A 17944-nucleotide genomic window follows, 5' to 3' on the forward strand; every position below is an offset into this window, starting at 1 on the left:
TGTGCATTTAAAGGAGGATACCACCTGAAATGGAACATCCAGTTCTAGGTGGAATATCATCACCCAAAAATGGTTACCATGGGGTTCAGCGTTCACACTACCTGGATGGTTCTTCGTCAGCTGGGGCACACACAGCACACGCCCATTAGGAGAAAGAGGACCACTTGCTGCCTCAGCGGAAATGCAGAGTGCTTTGTCACGGTCATACCAATGTTCTATAGGATTTTAGATAGCCAATAGGTACTTTGTTAGTATTCTTAGGTCACTTCCTTAATCCCGAAAGCACAATTTCTTAGATCACTGTAGTTACTCATCCTTTATTCTACAGGCACATTGGCAATTGAAATGTTTATCTACACACACAGCACTGTGCAAAAGTTTTAGGCAGGTGTGGGAAAAAATGCTGAAAAGTTACAATGCTTTCAAACATTGAAGTGTTAACAGTTTATTTTTATCAATTAACAAAATGCAAAGTGAATGAACAGAAGAGAAATCTAAATCATATCAATATTTGGCGTGACCACCCCTTTGCCTTCAAAACAGCATCAATTCTAGGTACACTTGCACACAGTTTTTGAAGGAACTCGGCAGGGAGGTTGTTCCAAACACCTTGGAGAAATAACCACAGATCTTCCGTGGATGTAGGCTTGCTCAAATCCTTCTGTCTCTTCATGTAATCCCAGACAGACTCGATGATGAGATCAGTGCTCTGTGGGGCTATATCATCACTTCCAGGACTCCTTGTTCTTCTTTACGTTGAAGATAGTTCTTATTGACATTGGCTGTATGTTTAGGGTTGTTGTCTTGCTGCAGAATAAAGTTGGAGCCAATCAGATGCCTCTCTGATGGTATTGCATGATGGATAAGTACTGTACCTGCACCATTTATCCTGACCAAATCCCCAACTCCATTTGCCGAAATGCATCCCCAGACTTGCAAGCAACCATGCTTCACTGTTGCCTGCAGACATTCATTATTGCACTGCTCTCCAGCATTTCGGCAAACAGTATTGTGTGTGTGTGTGTGTGTGTGTGTGTGTGTGTGTGTCTGTGTGTGTGTGTGTGTGTATGTATGTGTGTATATATATATATATATATATATATATATTAGTGTTTGGTGATCGCTAGCTATTGTGCCTTAGTGGTTTAATTTTTCCGATCTCCTCTCTTCCTTCACCTTCCCATTCCCATCCCACAAGTCTCTCTCCGTCACTATGTCTTTCTTTATGTACCCATGGGGTAAATCAATGTGGTGTATCAGGATAAATAACACATTTTTCTAAAATTTCAAAATCAATAGAAAAAAATCTGTAAGTAAATGTATGTTATACTTATATCCCCTAAAACATATCAATTGAAATTCTCTCCTTCCCCTCTTTCTTTCTTTCTTTCTTTCTTTCTCTCTTTCTCTCTTTCTCTCTTTCTCTCTCCTTCGCTCTCTCGCTCTCTCTTTCTCTCTCTCTCTGCTCTGTCTCTGCTGTCTCTCCTTCCCCTGTGTCTTTCTCTCTCTGCTCTCTCCCCTTTCCCTGTCTCTCTCTCCTTTGTCTCTCTCTCTCTCTCCCCTCCCTCCCTCCCTCCCCTTAAGGGCCCTACACATTAGTCGATAACACTGAACAATATGAACGTACTCGTTCGTCGTTTGTGCCGGGTCGCTTATGCATGCAGGCCAATATGGACAATCTCGTCCATATTAGCATGCAGTGCTATGGATCCGGGTGACTGGGGGAGTGAAGAAACTTCACTCCCTCCGTCACCTCCCCCCCCCCCTGCCAAGTGTGTAGGGGGCATCAGTATTTCTCTCTGATCTGTCTCTCCCTTCCATGTCTTTCTCTCTCTGCTCTCTCTCCTTCCCCTGTCTCTCTCTCTCTCTCTCTCCTTTTGTCTCCATCCCCTTAGTCTTTCTCGCTCGCTCTCTCTCCCTCCCTCCCTCCACTTAGTTTCTCTTACGTCCTAGAGGATGCTGGGGTCCACTTCTTGACCATGGGGTATAGACGGTTCCGCAGGAGCCATGGGCACTCTTAAGACTTTTCAATGGGTGTGAACTGGCTCCTCCCTCTATGCCCCTCCTCCAGACCTCAGTTTTAGAAATGTGCCCAGGCAGATTGGATGCACTCTGAGGAGCTCTACTGGGTTTCTCTGAAAAGACTTATGTTAGGTTTTTTATTTTCAGGGAGAACTGCTGGCAACAGTCTCCCTGCTTCGTGGGACTGAGGGGGCAGAAGTAGGAACCAACTTCCTGAAGAGTTTCATGGCTCTGCTTCTGGCTGACAGGACACCATTAGCTCCTGAAGGGAACTGAACGCTAGCCGTGTCTAGATGCTCACTCCCACAGCACGCCGTCACCCCCCTCACAGAGCCAGAAGTCAGAAGATAGGTGAGTGTATGAAGACAGATCTTCAATCAAGCAAAGTGATGGCTGAGGTACAGCGCGGCTGGAGGGAGCGCAGCGCACCATTGCTTCCCACACATACATAGGCACTGCAAAGCGCTGGGGGGGAGGACGCCCTGGGCAGCAAATAACCTCGTAAACTGGATAAAAGGGGGCATAAGATGACAAGGCACAGCCCTACCCCCGCCAGTATAAATATTATGTGAAAAATCTCTGAGGAGAAACGCGCCATTGCGGGGGCGGAGCTTCCTCAAGCAGCCAGCACACTGTTCAGGGCCATTTTCTCTCATTCACAGAATGCAGAGAAGAAGCTGGTTCAACTCCACTTCTGAACAAGTATCAAGGTGATAAAAGGGGGGGGGGGGGGCTAGGTGTTAATACATATTGTGCATAATATAATAGTGCTTAAGAGTTTCTGTGTACGGAGTACGCAACACGAGGATTTTGTCTCTGTGTACAAAGTACGCGGCACAGGGATTTTTTCTTTGGCACTGGGTTGCTAACTGGCTGCTCCTAAACTGTGTCCCTCTGACAGATTTTACTGTGGGTCTGTCCCCTATAAGTCCCAGTGTGTCTGTGAGTGTGTGTTGTACACGTGTGTAAGACATGTCTGAGGCAGGGAGTTCCTCCCCGGAAGAAGGCATTTTAGGGACACATAGTTGTAATGTGGTGGTGCTGCCGGCACACCAAGAGCCTGCATGGGTGAAAGAAATACGTGATAGTATGCATCATATCAATAGGAGATTAGATAAGTCTGAATCTCATGCTGAGTGCTGGAGAAAATCTGTGGAGGATGTGATTTTTCAGGGCTCCGTTCTTCCATCCACAGGCGACCCCTCTGGGTCACATAAGAGACCATTTGCGAATATTGGGGGTAATTCCAAGTTGATCGCAGCAGGATTTTTGATAGCAATTGGGCAAAACCATATGCACTGCAGGTGGGACAGATGTAACATGTGCAGAGAGAGTTAGATTTGGGTGGGGTGTGTTCAAACTGAAATCTAAATTGCAGTGTAAAAATAAAGCAGCCAGTATTTACCCTGCACAGAAACAATATAACCCACCCAAATCTAACTCTCTCTGCACATGTTATATCTGCCTCCCCTGCAGTGCACATGGTTTTGCCCAATTGCTAACAAAAATCCTGCTGCGATCAACTTGGAATTACCCCCATTGTGAATACTGATACCGACACGGACACTGATTCTTGTGTCGACGATAGTGACTCCAGAGAAATAGATCATAAATTGGCAAAAAATATACAATATATGATTGTAGCTATAAGGGAAGTTCTGGAAGTCACGGAAGCCACTCCTGTACCTCAAGAGAAGGCTTATTTCTATAAAGAAAAGAAATCCAAGGTCACTTTCCCTCCTTCCCACGAGCTTAATACTCTCTTTGAAGGGATGTGGGTGAATCCCGAAAAGAAATTTCGTATTCCCAAGAGAATTCAGATAGCTTATCCTTTCCCGGTGGAGGACAGGAAAAAATGGGAGTCACCCCCTGTGTCAGACAGTGCACTGTCCAGGTTGACAAAGAAGGTAATTCTCCCTGCACCTGGCACAGCTTCACTAAAGGAGCCAGCAGACCGCAAAATGGAGACTACATTAAAATCCATTTATGTTGCCAATGGTACGCTGCTCAGGCCCACAATTGCTTGCGCATGGGTGAGTCGCGCTATTGAAAAATGGTCAGAAAGCGTGTCATCAGAAATTGACACGATTGATAAAGATGAGATACTCCTTAAGTTAGGGAATATCAAAGACGATGCCGCATACATGGTAGAAGCGATGAAAGATATTGGACTCGAGTTCACAAGCCGCTACCATGGCAGTATCAGCTCGGTGGGCGTTGTGGATTCGCCAGTGGAACGCGGATGCAGATTCCAAAAGAAATATGGAGGCTCTCCCATATAAAGGTGAGGCCTTATTTGGCGATGGACTGGATGCATTTGTCTCGGCGGTTAGCGCAGGTAAGTCGACATTTTTGCCCTCTGCGCCTGCACCGGCAAAAAAGACATATCTCCCGCACATGCAGTCCTTTCGGCCCAATAAATACAAAAAAGCGAGAGTTTCCCCCTTCTTTGCAGGTAGGGGAAGAGGAAAGGGAAAGAAGTCCACAGCGGCTCCAGGTTCCCAGGAGCAGAAGTCTACCCCTACTTCTGCCAAATCTTCAGCATGACGCTGGGGCTCCTTTGCGGGAGACCGCTCGGGTGGGGGCACGTCTCAAACTGTTCAGCCAAGGTTGGATTCTGTCTGGCCTGGACCCCTGGGTTTTGCAAATAGTATCCCAGGGTTACAAGCTGAAGTTTCAAGACGTTCCCCCATGCCGATTTTTCAAATTGACCTTGCCAGCTTCTCTTCCGGAAAGGGAAGCAGTAACAGCGGTAATACAAAAATTATGTCAGGATCAGGTCATAGTCCTGGTACCTTTGTCACAACAAGGGAGGGGTTTTATTCAAGCCTTTTTGTAGTTCCGAAGCCGGACGGCTCAGTCAGACCGATTCTAAACCTAAAAAATCTGAATCTCTACTTGAAACGGTTCAAGTTCAAAATGGAATCACTGAGGGCAGTGATTTCCAGTCTGGAGGAGGGGGGACTACATGATGTCCGTAGACATAAAGGATGCTTACCTGCATGTTCCCATTTATCCTCCTCACCAGGCTTATCTGAGATTCGTGGTTCAGGATTGCCATTACCAATTCCAGACGTTACCTTTCGGTCCCTCCACGGCGCCGAAGGGTATTCACCAAAGTCAGTATAATTCCTTATCTAGACGCTCTCCTGATAAAGGCGAGATCCAGGGAGCAGTTGTTACAAAACATCACACTCTCCCTGTCAATACTCCAACAACACGGTTGGATCATAAATTATCCAAAGTCACAGTTGGAACCGACGACAAGATTGTCTTTTCTTGGGATGATTCTGAACACAGAAGTTCAGAGAGTACTTCTTCCAGTGGAAAAGGCTCTGGAAATCCAGAAAATGGTGAAACAGATATTAAAACCACCAAGTGTGTCGATCCATCAGTGCATTCGGTTGTTGGGGAAGATGGTGGCGGCCTACGAGGCCATACAGTTTGGCAGGTTCCATGCCAGAGTATTCCAGTGGGACCTGTTGGACAAGTGGTCGGGTTCCCACCTACACATGCACCGGAAGATAATCCTGTCGTCAAAAGCCAGGATTTCGCTCCTGTGGTGGCTACACAGTTCTCACCTACTAGAGGGACGCAGGTTCGGGATTCAGGTCCTGGTAACCACTGATGCAAGTCTCCGAGGCTGGGGAGCTGTCACTCAGGGGGAAAGCTTCCAAGGAAAATGATCAAGTCAAGAAGCCTGCCTTCACATAAACATGCTGGAATTGAGAGCCATTTACAACGGCCTTCAACAAGCGGTACATCTTCAAGATCATCCCATGCAGATCCAGTCGGAAAGTTTAACAGCAGTCGCTTACATAAACAGGGAGGGCGGAACGAAAAGCAGAGCGGCAATGGCAGAGGTGACGAAGATCCTCCTCTGGGCAGAAAGACATGTAAAGGCTCTGTCGGCAATTTTCATTCTGGGAGTAGACAACTTGGTAGCAGACTTCCTCAGCAGACACGATCTCCATCCAGGAGAGTGGGGCCTCCACCAAGAAGTCTTCACAGAGGTGACAAGTCTTTGGGGAGTTCCCCAAGTAGACATGATGGCATCTCGTCTCAACAAGAAGCTTCAGAAATATTGTTCCAGGTCGAGAGACCCTCAAGCAATAGCAGTGGATGCACTGGTGACCCAGTGGGTATTCCGGTCAGTGTATGTCTTCCCTCCACTTCCGCTGATCACAAAAGTTCTCAGGATCTTAAGAAGAACAAGGGTTTGAGCAATCTTCATTGCCCCAGACTGGCCAAGGAGGGCTTGGTACCCAGATCTTCAGGAGTTGCTCATAGAAGATCCTCGGCCTCTTCCTCTTCGCGAGGACCTGCTGCAGCAGGGGCCATGCATGTATCAAGACTTACCGCGGCTACGTTTGACGGCATGGCTGTTGAGTGCCGGATCCTAGCCCGAAAGGGTATTCCCAAAGAAGTCATCCCCACCCTTATTCAGGCCAGGAAAGGAGTAACGTCGAAACATTACCACCGTATTTGGAGAAAATATGTATCTTGGTGTGAATCCAAGAAGGCTCCTATGGAAGAGTTTCAGTTGGGACGTTTTCTCCATTTTCTGCAGGCTGGTGTGGAGGTGGGCCTCCGATTGGGTTCAATCAAGGTCCAGATTTCGGCCTTGTCAGTGTTCTTCCAAAAACAATTGGCCTTTCTTCCAGAGGTTCAGACTTTCGTGAAAGGGGTTCTACACATCCAGACTACATTTGTGCCTCCAGTGGCACCATGGGACCTTAACGTGGTGTTGCAGTTCCTTCAATCGGATTGGTTTAAGCCTCTACAAGAGATAGAGTTGAAGTTTTTCACTTGGAAAGTGGTGATGCTTGTGGCATTGGGAACCGCACGGCGGGTGTCGGAATTGGGGGCCTTGTCTCACAAGAGCCCTTACCTGATCTTTCATGAAGATAGGGCAGAGTTGAGAACTCATCAACATTTTCTTCCAAAGGTGGTTTCATCTTTCCACATAAACCAACCTATTGTGGTGCCAGTAGTTACTGACACGTTCACTGAGTCAAAGTCTCTAGATGTGGTTAGGGCTTTAAAGATTTATGTCGCTATGGAAAAACAGTCTCCTTGTTTGTCCTGTATGCTCCCAACAAGATTGGGTCTCCTGCTTTCAAGCAGACTATTGCGCGTTGGATCAGAGGTACTATTCAGCACGCTCATACTACGGCTGGATTGCCGTTACCGAGTCGGTGAAGGCCCATTCCACTAGGAAGGTGGGCTCATCTTGGGCGGCTGCCCGGGGATTCTCGGCATTGCAACTTTGCAGAGCAGCTACTTGGTCGGGGTCAAACACATTTGCAAAATTCTACAAGTTTGACACCTTGGCCGACGAAGACCTCAAATTCGGTCAATCGGTGCTGCAGGGTCATCTGCACTATCCCGCCCGTACTGGAGCTTTGGTATAAACCCCATGGTCAAGAAGTGGACCCCAGCATCCTCTAGGACGTATGAGAAAACAGGATTTTGGTAACCTACCGGTAAATCCTTTTCTCCTAGTCCGTAGAGGATGCCGGGCACCGGTCCCAGTGCGTACTTTACCTGCAGTTTTGTTATTCGAGTTACACAAGTTGTGTTATATTAGTTTCAGCATGTTGCTGAAATTGGTTCATGCCTGTTGGCGAGTGTTCTGTTGAATGCCATGTTGTGTGGCATTCAACAGTGGTGAGCTGGTATGTATCTAACCACTAGTATTAAAGTAAATCCTTTCCTCGAAATGTCCATCTCCCTGGGCACAGTTCCTATAACTGAGGTCTGGAGGAGGGGCATAGAGGAAGGAGCCAGTTCTCACCCATTGAAAAGTCTTAAGAGTGCCATGGCTCCTGCGGAACCGTCTATACCCCATGGTCAAGAAGTGGACCCCAGCATCCTCTACGGACTAGGAGAAAAGGATTTACAGGTAGGTTATCAAAATCCTGTTTTTTTTCTCTCTCTTTTGTCTCCCTCCCCTTAGTCTTTCTCTCTCTGCTCTGTGCCTCCTTCCCCTGCGTCTTTCTCTCCTTTGTCTCCCTCCCCTGTGTCTTTCTCTCCTTTGTCTCCCTCCCCTGTGTCTTTCTCTCCTTTGTCTCCCTCCCCTGTGTCTTTCTCTCCTTTGTCTCCCTCCCCTGTCTGTCTTTCTCCTTTGTCTCCCTCCCCTTAGTCTTTCTCTCTCTGCTCTGTGTCTCCTTCCCCTGTGTCTTTCTCTCCTTTGTCTCCCTCCCCTGTCTTTCTCCTTTGTCTCCCTCCCCTTAGTCTTTCTCTCTCTGCTCTCTCTCCCTCCATTATCTTTCTTTCTCTCTCTGCTCTCTCCTTCCCCTGTGTGTGTGTGTGTGTGTGTGTGTGTGTGTGTGTCTCCCTCCCCTTAGTCTTTCTCTCTGCTCTCTCTCCCTCCCCTTCGTCTTTCTCTCTCTGCTCTCTCCTTCCCCGTGTGTCTCTCTCTCCTTTGTCTCCCTCCCCTTAGTCTTTCTCTCTCTGCTCTCTCTCCTTTCCCTGTGTCTTTCTCTCTGCTCTGTGCCTCCTTCCCCTGTGTCTTTCTCTCCCTGCTCTGTCTCTCCTTCCCCTGTGTCTTTCTCTCCTTTGTCTCCCTCCCGTCTGTCTCTCTCTCTGTCTCCTATGTCTCCCTCCCCTTAGTCTTTCTCTCTCTGCTCTCTCTCCCTCCCCTTAGTTTTTATCTCTCTGCTCTCTCCTTCCCTTGTGTCTCTCTCTTTTGTCTCCCTCCCCGTAGTCTTTCTCTCTCTGCTCTGTGCCTCCTTCCCCTGTGTCTCTCTCTCCTTTGTCTCCCTCCTCTGTGTCTTTCTCTCTCTCTCTGCTTTATACAGTATCTCTCCTTCCCCTGTGTCTTTCTCCTCTGTCTCCCTCCCCTTAGTCTTTCTCTCTCCGCTCTCTCTCTCCTTTCCCTCCCTCCCCTTAGTCTTTCTCTCTTATATCTGGCTGCGTATGCAGCAATCTGCGGTCATCTCTGTATAACTCCCTCCTCTGTCTCTCCTGTATCTCTCCGCTATGTCCCCGTCCCCCCCTCGTCTTTGTCTCTCTCCGCCTCTCCTCTGCGTCTCTCCCTTCCCTGTGACTTTCTCTCCCTACTCTGTCTCCCTACTCTCCCTCCCGTGTCTCTCCCTCCCCTGTGATTTTCTCTCCCTACTCTGTCTCCCTACTCTCCCTCCCGTGTCTCTCCCTCCCCTGTGACTTTCTCTCCCTACTCTGTCTCCCTACTCTCCCTCCCGTGTCTCTCTCTCCCCTGTGACTTTCTCTCCCTACTCTGTCTCCCTACTCTCCCTCCCGTGTCTCTCTCTCCCCTGTGACTTTCTCTCCCTACTCTGTCTCCCTACTCTCCCTCCCGTGTCTCTCTCTCCCCTGTGACTTTCTCTCCCTACTCTGTCTCCCTACTCTCCCTCCCGTGTCTCTCTCTCCCCTGTGACTTTTTCTCTCCATTCTATAAAGGTAATTCTGAGTTGATCGCAGCAGCAAATTTGTTAGCAGTTGGGCAAAACCATGTGCACTGCAGGTGGGGCAGATGTAACATGTGCAGAGAAAGTTAGATTTGGGTGTGATGTGTTCAAACTGAAATCTAAATTGCAGTGTAAAAATAAATCAGCCAGTATTTACCCTGCACAGAAACAATATAACCCAAATCTAACTCTCTCTGCAAATGTTATATCTGCCCCACCTTCAGTGCACATGGTTTTGCCCAACTGCTAACACATGTTTTGCTGCGATCAACTCTGAATTACCCCCTATGGGCCTAATTCAGACCTGATCGCAACAGCAAACTTTTTCTCTAATGGACAAAACCATGGGGGTTATTCCGAGTTGATCGCTCGCTGCCGTTTTTCGCAGCGCAGTGAACAAGTTACTACTGCGCATGAGTATACATTGCAATGTGCACGCGCATCATACTGGTACAAAGAGGATCGTTGCTGGGCGATGGATTTAACGAAGAATCCATTCGCACAGCCGATTGCAAGGAGATTGACAGGAAGAAGGTTTTTGTGGGTGTCAACTGACCGTTTTCAGGGAGCGTTTGGAAAAAACCCAGGCGTATCCAGGCATTTGCAGGGCGGGTGTCTGACGTCAATTCCGGGACCGGACAGGCTGAAATGATTGCAAGGGCTGAGTAAGTCCAGAGCTACTCAAACTGCAAAAAACTTTTTTGCCTCGCTCAGCTGCACACGCGTCCGCACACTTGCAAAGCGAAGATACACTCCCCCATGGGTGGCAACTATGTGTCTGCACGGCTGCTAAAAGTAGCTAGCGAGCGAACAACTCGGAATGACCCCCCCCCCCACCCCCATGTGCACTGCAGGGGGGCAGATATAACGTGCAGAGAGTTAGATTTGGGTGGGGTGTGTTCAGGGCCGGTTCAAGGGCGCATAGCGCCCCCCGGGCAGGAAAGTGGGCGTGGTCTAATACAGGGGGCGTGGTCAGTTACGCCCCCTGTACATTCTAGCACCGCTTGAATGCTGAGCGATGCGCGATGACGTCATCGCGCACCGCACAGCAAAAGGTCCTCTCCACGAAGGGAAACTAGACGCTATGCGTCTAGTTCCCTTCGTGGAGAGGACCTTTGCTGTGCGGTGCGCGATGACGTCATCGCGCACCGCTCAGCAAAGTTACTCTCCACGAAGGGAAACTAGACGCATAGCGTCTAGTTCCCTTCACAGGGGACGGCAGCGGGCAGCGGGCATTTGAGGCGGACGGGGGACACAGCGGGCAGCAGTGGCGGATCTTGCCACGGTGCGGCGCCCTCCGGATGGCGCCAGCGCCCTCCGGAAGGCGGCGCCCCGGGCAAAAGTCCTGCTTGCCCGTGGCAAGATCCGCTACTGGGTGTGTTCAAACTGAAATCTAAATTGCAGTGTAAAAATAAAGCAGCCAATATTTTCCCTGCACAGAAACAAAACACCCCACCCAAACCTAACTCTCTCTATACATGTTATGTCGGCCCCACCTGCAGTGCACATGGTTTTGCCCATTAGAGAAAGATTTTGTGATCAGGTCTGAATTAGGCCCTGTGTCTCTCCCTCCCCCTACTCTGTCTCTCCCTCCCCTGTGTCCGTCTCTCTCTCTTTCTCTCTGCTCTGTGGGTGTGGGCCTAATTCAGAGCTGATCGTTAGCAAGCGATTTTTACACTGCTGCGATCGGATAGTCGCTGCCTACAGGGGGAGTGTATTTTAGCTGTGCAAGTGTGCGAGCGCATGTGTAGCAGAGCTGTACAAACAGATTTTGTGCAGTCTCTGCGCAGCCCAGGACTTACTCAGCCGCTTCGATCACATCGGCCTGTCCGGGACCGGAATTGACGTCAGGAACCCTCCCTGCAAACGCTTGAACACGCCTGCGTTTTTCCAGACACTCCCTGAAAACGGTCAGTTGCCACCCACAAACGCCTTCTTCCTGTCAATCTCCTTGCGATCGCCCGTGCGAATGGATACGTCGCACAAACCCATCGCTGAGCTGTGATCCGCTTTGTAACTACGACGTGCCTGTGCATTGCGGTGCATACGCATGCGCTGTTTGTGCCTGATTGCCTGCAGTGCGAAAGCGCACAGCAGCGACCAGGTCTGAATTACCCCCGTGTCTCTCTCTGTGTATTTCTCTCTCTGCTCTATGTCTCTCCCTCACCTGTGTATTTCTCTCTCTGCTCTAGGCCTCTCCCTCACCTGTGTATTTCTCTCTCTGCTCTATGTCTCTCCCTCACCTGTGTATTTCTCTCTCTGCTCTATGTCTCTCCCTCACCTGTGTATTTCTCTGCTCTATGTCTCTCCCTCCCCTTTATCTTTCTCCCCCGTGTGTCTCTCTCCCCTGTGTATTTCTCCCTCTGCTCTATGTCTCTCCCTCACATGTGTATTTCTCTCTCTGCTCTATGTCTCTCCCTCACCTGTGTATTTCTCTCTCTGCTCTATGTCTCTCCCTCACCTGTGTTTCTCTAACGTCCTAAGTGGATGCTGGGGACTCCGTAAGGACCATGGGGGATAGCGGCTCCGCAGGAGACTGGGCACAAAAGTAAAGCTTTAGAACTACCTGGTGTGCACTGGCTCCTCCCCCTATGACCCTCCTCCAAGCCTCAGTTAAGATTTTGTGCCCGAACGAGAAGGGTGCACACTAGGTGGCTCTCCTGAGCTGCTTAGTGAAAAGTTTAGTTTTAGGTTTTTTATTTTCAGTGAGACCTGCTGGCAACAGGCTCACTGCATCGAGGGACTAAGGGGAGAAGAAGCGAACTCACCTGCGTGCAGAGTGGATTGGGCTTCTTAGGCTACTGGACATTAGCTCCAGAGGGACGATCACAGGCCCAGCCATGGATGGGTCCCAGAGCCGCGCCGCCGGCCCCCTTACAGAGCCAGAAGACAGAAGAGGTCCGGAAAATCGGCGGCAGAAGACGTCCTGTCTTCAACAAGGTAGCGCACAGCACTGCAGCTGTGCGCCATTGCTCTCAGCACACTTCACACTCCGGTCACTGAGGGTGCAGGGCGCTGGGGGGGGGGGCGCCCTGAGACGCAATAAAAACACCTTGGATGGCAAAAAATGCATCACATATAGCTCCTGGGCTATATGGATGCATTTAACCCCTGCCAGAATACATAGAAAAATGGGAGATAAGGCCGCCGATAAGGGGGCGGAGCCTATCTCCTCAGCACACTGGCGCCATTTTCCCTCACAGCTCCGTTGGAGGGAAGCTCCCTGGCTCTCCCCTGCAGTCACTACACTACAGAAAGGGTTAAAAAAGAGAGGGGGGGCACTAATTACGCGCAGTATTAAAGATACAGCAGCTATAAGGGGAAAAACACTTATATAAGGTTATCCCTGTATATATATATAGCGCTCTGGTGTGTGCTGGCAAACTCTCCCTCTGTCTCCCCAAAGGGCTAGTGGGGTCCTGTCCTCTATCAGAGCATTCCCTGTGTGTGTGCTGTATGTCGGTACGTTTGTGTCGACATGTATGAGGAGAAAAATGATGTGGAGACGGAGCAGATTGCCTGTAATAGTGATGTCACCCCCTAGGGGGTCGACACCTGAGTGGATGAACTGTTGGAAGGAATTACGTGACAGTGTCAGCTCTGTATAAAAGACAGTGGTTGACATGAGACAGCCGGCTACTCAGCTTGTGCCTGTCCAGACGTCTCATAGGCCGTCAGGGGCTCTAAAGCGCCCGTTACCTCAGATGGCAGATATAGACGCCGACACGGATACTGACTCCAGTGTCGACGGTGAAGAGACAAATGTGACTTCCAGTAGGGCCACACGTTACATGATGGAGGCAATGAAAAATGTTTTACACATTTCTGATAATACGAGTACCACCAAAAAGGGGTATTATGTTCGGTGAGGAAAAACTACCTGTAGTTTTCCTGAATCTGAGAAATTAAATGAGGTGTGTGATGATGCGTGGGTTTCCCCCGATAACAACTGATAATTTCTAAAATGTTATTGGCATTATATCCTTTCCCGCCAGAGGTTAGGGTGCGTTGGGAAACACCCCCTAGGGTGGATAAAGCGCTCACACGCTTGTAAGGGCTCTACCCTCTCCTGAGATGGCCGCCCTTAAGGATCCTGCTGATAGAAAGCAGGAGGGTATCCTAAAATGTATTTACACACATACTGGTGTTATACTGCGACCAGCAATCGCCTCAGCCTGGATGTGCAGTGCTGGGTTGGCGTGGTCGGATTCCCTGACTGAAAATATTGATACCCTAGATAGGGACAGTATATTTTTGCCTATAGAGCATTTAAAAGAAGCATTTCTATATATGCGTGATGCACAGCGGAATATTTGCCGACTGGCATCAAGTCTAAGTGCGTTGTCCATTTCTACCAGTAGAGGGTTATGGACACGACAGTGGTCAGGTGATGCGGTTTTCAAACGGCATTTGGAAGCAACATGAGAAGACGCCGTATTATCAGGCGCAGTCTTTTCGTGGACAAGCGGGCAAAAGGTTCCTCATTTCTGCCCCGTGACAGAGGGAGAGGAAAAAGGCTGCAGAAATCAGCCAGTTCCCAGGAACAGAAACCCTTTCCCGCCTCAGCCAAGCCCTCAGTATGACGCTGGGGCTTTACAAGCAGAATCAGGCACGGTGGGGGGCCCGTCTCAATGAATTTCAGCGCGCAGTGGGCTCACTCGCAAGTAGACCCCTGGATCCTTCAGGTGATATCTCAGGGGTACAAATTGGAATTCGAGACGTCTCCCCCTCGCCGTTTCCTAAAGTCGGCTTTACCGATGTCTCCTTCTGACAGGGAGACAGTTTTGGAAGCCATTCACAAGCTGTATTCCCAGCAGGTGATAATCAAGGTACCCCTCCTGCAACAGGGAACGGGGTATTATTCCACACTGTTGTGGTACCGAAGCCGGACGGCTCGGTGAGACCGATTCTAAATCTAAAATCTTTGAACACTTACATACAGAGGTTCAAATTCAAGATTGAGTCACTCAGAGCAGTGATTGCGAACCTGGAAGAAGGGGACTACATGATGTCTCGGGACATCGAGGATGCTTACCTTCATGTCCAAATTTACCCTTCTCACCAAGGGTACCTCAGGTTAATGGTACAGAACTGTCACTATCAGTTCAGACGCTGCCGTATGGATGGTCCACGGCACCCTGGGTCTTTACCAAGGTAATGGCCGAAATGATGATATTCCTTAGAAGGAAGGGAATTTTAGTTATCCCTTACTTGGACGATTCCCTGTTAAGGGTAAGATCCAGGGAACAGTTGGAGGTCGGTGTAGCACTATCTCAGGTAGTGTTGCGGCAGCACGATTGGATTCTCAATATTCCAAAATCGCAGCTGGTTCCGACGACTCGTCTTCTGTTCCTAGGGATGATCCTGGACACAGTCCAGAAAAAGGTGTTTCTCCCGGAGGAGAAAGCCAGGGAGTTATCCGAGCTAGTCAGGAACCTCCTAAAACCGAGCCAAGTCTCAGTGCATCAATGCACAAGGGTTCTGGGTAAAATGGTGGCTTCCTACGAAGCAATCCCATTCGGCAGATTCCACGCAAGAACTTTCCAGTGGGACCTGCTGGACAAATGGTCCGGGTCGCATCTTCAGATGCATCAGCGGATAACCCTGTCACCAAGAACAAGGGTGTCCCTCCTGTGTTGGTTGCAGAGTGCTCATCTTCTAGAGGGCCGCAGATTCGGCATTCAGGACTGGGTCCTGGTGACCACGGATGCCAGCCTGCGAGGCTGGGGAGCAGTCACACAGGGAAGGAATTTCCAGGGCTTATGGTCAAGCCTGGAGACATCACTTCACATAAATATCCTGAAGCTAAGGGCCATTTACAATGCTCTAAGCTTAGCAAGACCTCTGCTTCAAGGTCAGCCGGTGTTGATCCAGTCGGACAACATCACGGCAGTCACCCACGTAAACAGACAGGGTGGCACAAGAAGCAGGAGGGCAATGGCAGAAGCTGCAAGGATTCTTCGCTGGGCGGAAAATCATGTGATAGCACTGTCAGCAATTCCGGGAGTGGACAACTGGGAAGCAGACTTCCTCAGCAGACACGACCTCCACCCGGGAGAGTGGGGACTTCACCCAGAAGTCTTCCACATGATTATAAACCGTTGGGAAAAACTCGACAGGTATTGCGCCAGGTCAAGGGACCCTCAGGCAATAGCTGTAGACGCTCTGGTAACACCGTGGGTGTACCAGTCAGTGTATGTGTTCCCTCATCTGCCTCTCATACCCAAGGTACTGAGATTGATAAGATGGAGAGGAGTAAGCACTATATTCGTGGCTCCGGATTGGCCAAGAAGGACTTGGTAACCGGAACTTCAAGAGATGCTCACGGAGGATCCGTGGCCTCTACCTCTAAGAAGGGACCTGCTCCAGCAAGGACCCTGTCTGTTCCAAGACTTACCGCGGCTGCGTTTGACGGCATGGCGGTTGAACGCCGGATCCTGAAGGAAAAAAGGCATTCCGGATGAAGTCATCCCTATCCTGATCAAAGCCAGGAAGGATGTAACCGCAAAACATTATCACCGCATTTGGCGAAAATATGTTGCGTGGGGCGAGGCCAGTAAGGCCCGACGGAGGAAATTCAACTGGGTCGATTCCTACATTTCCTGCAAACAGGAGTGTCTATGGGCCTGAAATTGGGTTTCATTAAGGTTCAAATTTCGGCCCTGTCAATTTTCTTCCAAAAAGAACTAGCTTCAGTCCCTGAAGTTCAGACGTTGTAAAAGGGGTACTGCATATACAGCCTCCTTTTGTGCCTCCAGTGGCACCTTGAGATCTCAATGTAGTTTTTGGGTTCCAAAGTCACATTGGTTTGAACCACTTAAATCTGTGGAGTTAAAATATCTCACATGGAAAGTGGTCATGCTGTTGGCTGGGCCAGGCGCGTGTCAGAATTGGCGGCTTTATCCTGTAAAAGCCCTTATCTGATTTTCCATTCGGACAGGGCGGAATTGAGGACTCGTCCTCAGTTTCTCCCTAAGGTGGTTTCAGCGTTTCACCTGAACCAACCTATTGTGGTGCCTGCGGCTACTAGGGACTTGGAGGACTCCAAGTTGCTAGACGTTATCAGGGCCCTGAAAATATATGTTTCCAGGACGGCTGGAGTCAGAAAATCTGACTCGCTGTTTATCCTGTATGCACCCAACAAGCTGGGTGCTCCTGCTTCTAAGCAGACTATTGCTCGTTGGATTTGTAGTACAATTCAGCTTGCACATTCTGTGGCAGGCCTGCCACAGCCAAAAATCTGTAAATGCCCACTCCACAAGGAAGATGGGCTCATCTTGGGCGGCTGCCCGAGGGGTCTCGGCTTTACAACTTTGCCGAGCAGCTACTTGGTCAGGAGCAAATACGTTTGTAAAATTCTACAAAATTGATACCCTGGCTGAGGAGGACCTGGAGTTCTCTCATTTGGTGCTGCAGAGTCATCCGCACTCTCCCGCCCGTTTGGGAGCTTTGGTATAATCCCCATGGTCCTTACGGAGTCCCCAGCATCCACTTAGGACGTTAGAGAAAATAAGAATTTACTTACCGATAATTCTATTTCTCGTAGTCCGTAGTGGATGCTGGGCGCCCATCCCAAGTGCGGATTGTCTGCAATACTGGTACATAGTTATTGTTACCAAAAAATCGGGTTATTGCTGTAGTGAGCCATCTTTTCTAGAGGCTCCTCTGTTATCATGCTGTTAACTGGGTTTAGATCACGAGTTGTACGGTGTGATTGGTGTGGCTGGTATGAGTCTTACCCGGGATTCAAAATCCTTCCTTATTGTGTACGCTCGTCCGGGCACAGTATCCTAACTGAGGCTTGGAGGAGGGTCATAGGGGGAGGAGCCAGTGCACACCAGGTAGTTCTAAAGCTTTACTTTTGTGCCCAGTCTCCTGCGGAGCCGCTATCCCCCATGGTCCTTACGGAGTCCCCAGCATCCACTACGGACTACGAGAAATAGAATTATCGGTAAGTAAATTCTTATTATTTCTCTCTCTGCTCTATGTCTCTCCCTCCCCTTTATCTTTCTCCCCCGTGTGTCTCTCTCTCCCCTGTGTATTTCTCCCTCTGCTCTATGTCTCTCCCTCACCTGTGTATTTCTCCCTCTGCTCTATGTCTCTCCCTCACCTGTGTATTTCTCTCTCTGCTCTATGTCTCTCCCTGTGTATTTCTCCCTCTGCTCTATGTCTCTCCCTCACCTGTGTATTTCTCTCTCTGCTCTATGTCTCTCCCTGTGTATTTCTCTCTCTGCTCTAGGCCTGTCCTTCCCCTTTGTCTTTCTCTCTCCCCTTTATCTTGCTCCCCCGTGTGTCTCTCTCTCCCCTGTGTATTTCTCCCTCTGCTCTATGCATCTCACTCCCCTTTCGGGGTTTATCGCAGCGATCAGGTCGGAACTGCACCAGTGCCGCAGTGCGCCGGTGCATCCCAGAAGGCCGTCTTTGCCTAGCGATCGCCTCTGAAGCAGAGGCGGTCGCTGGGTGGGAGGGGGCTGGACGGCGGCGTTAAGCCG

At 49.5% G+C, this 17944-nt stretch overlaps 1 long non-coding RNA gene across 1 annotated transcript in view; it reads right to left on the reverse strand.

The window, feature by feature from the left end:
• Positions 1-474: 474 nt before the first annotated feature.
• LOC134947926 (uncharacterized) overlaps positions 475-17944 on the reverse strand; it is a 51151-nt gene continuing 33681 nt past the window's right edge. Inside the window, exon 3 of the long non-coding RNA XR_010182863.1 lies at positions 475-807. This is a non-coding gene — a long non-coding RNA (uncharacterized LOC134947926). The remainder of the gene's footprint in view (positions 808-17944) is intronic.

This window comes from Pseudophryne corroboree, chromosome 8, assembly GCF_028390025.1.
Source record: "Pseudophryne corroboree isolate aPseCor3 chromosome 8, aPseCor3.hap2, whole genome shotgun sequence".
Taxonomy (NCBI): Eukaryota; Metazoa; Chordata; class Amphibia; order Anura; family Myobatrachidae; genus Pseudophryne; species Pseudophryne corroboree.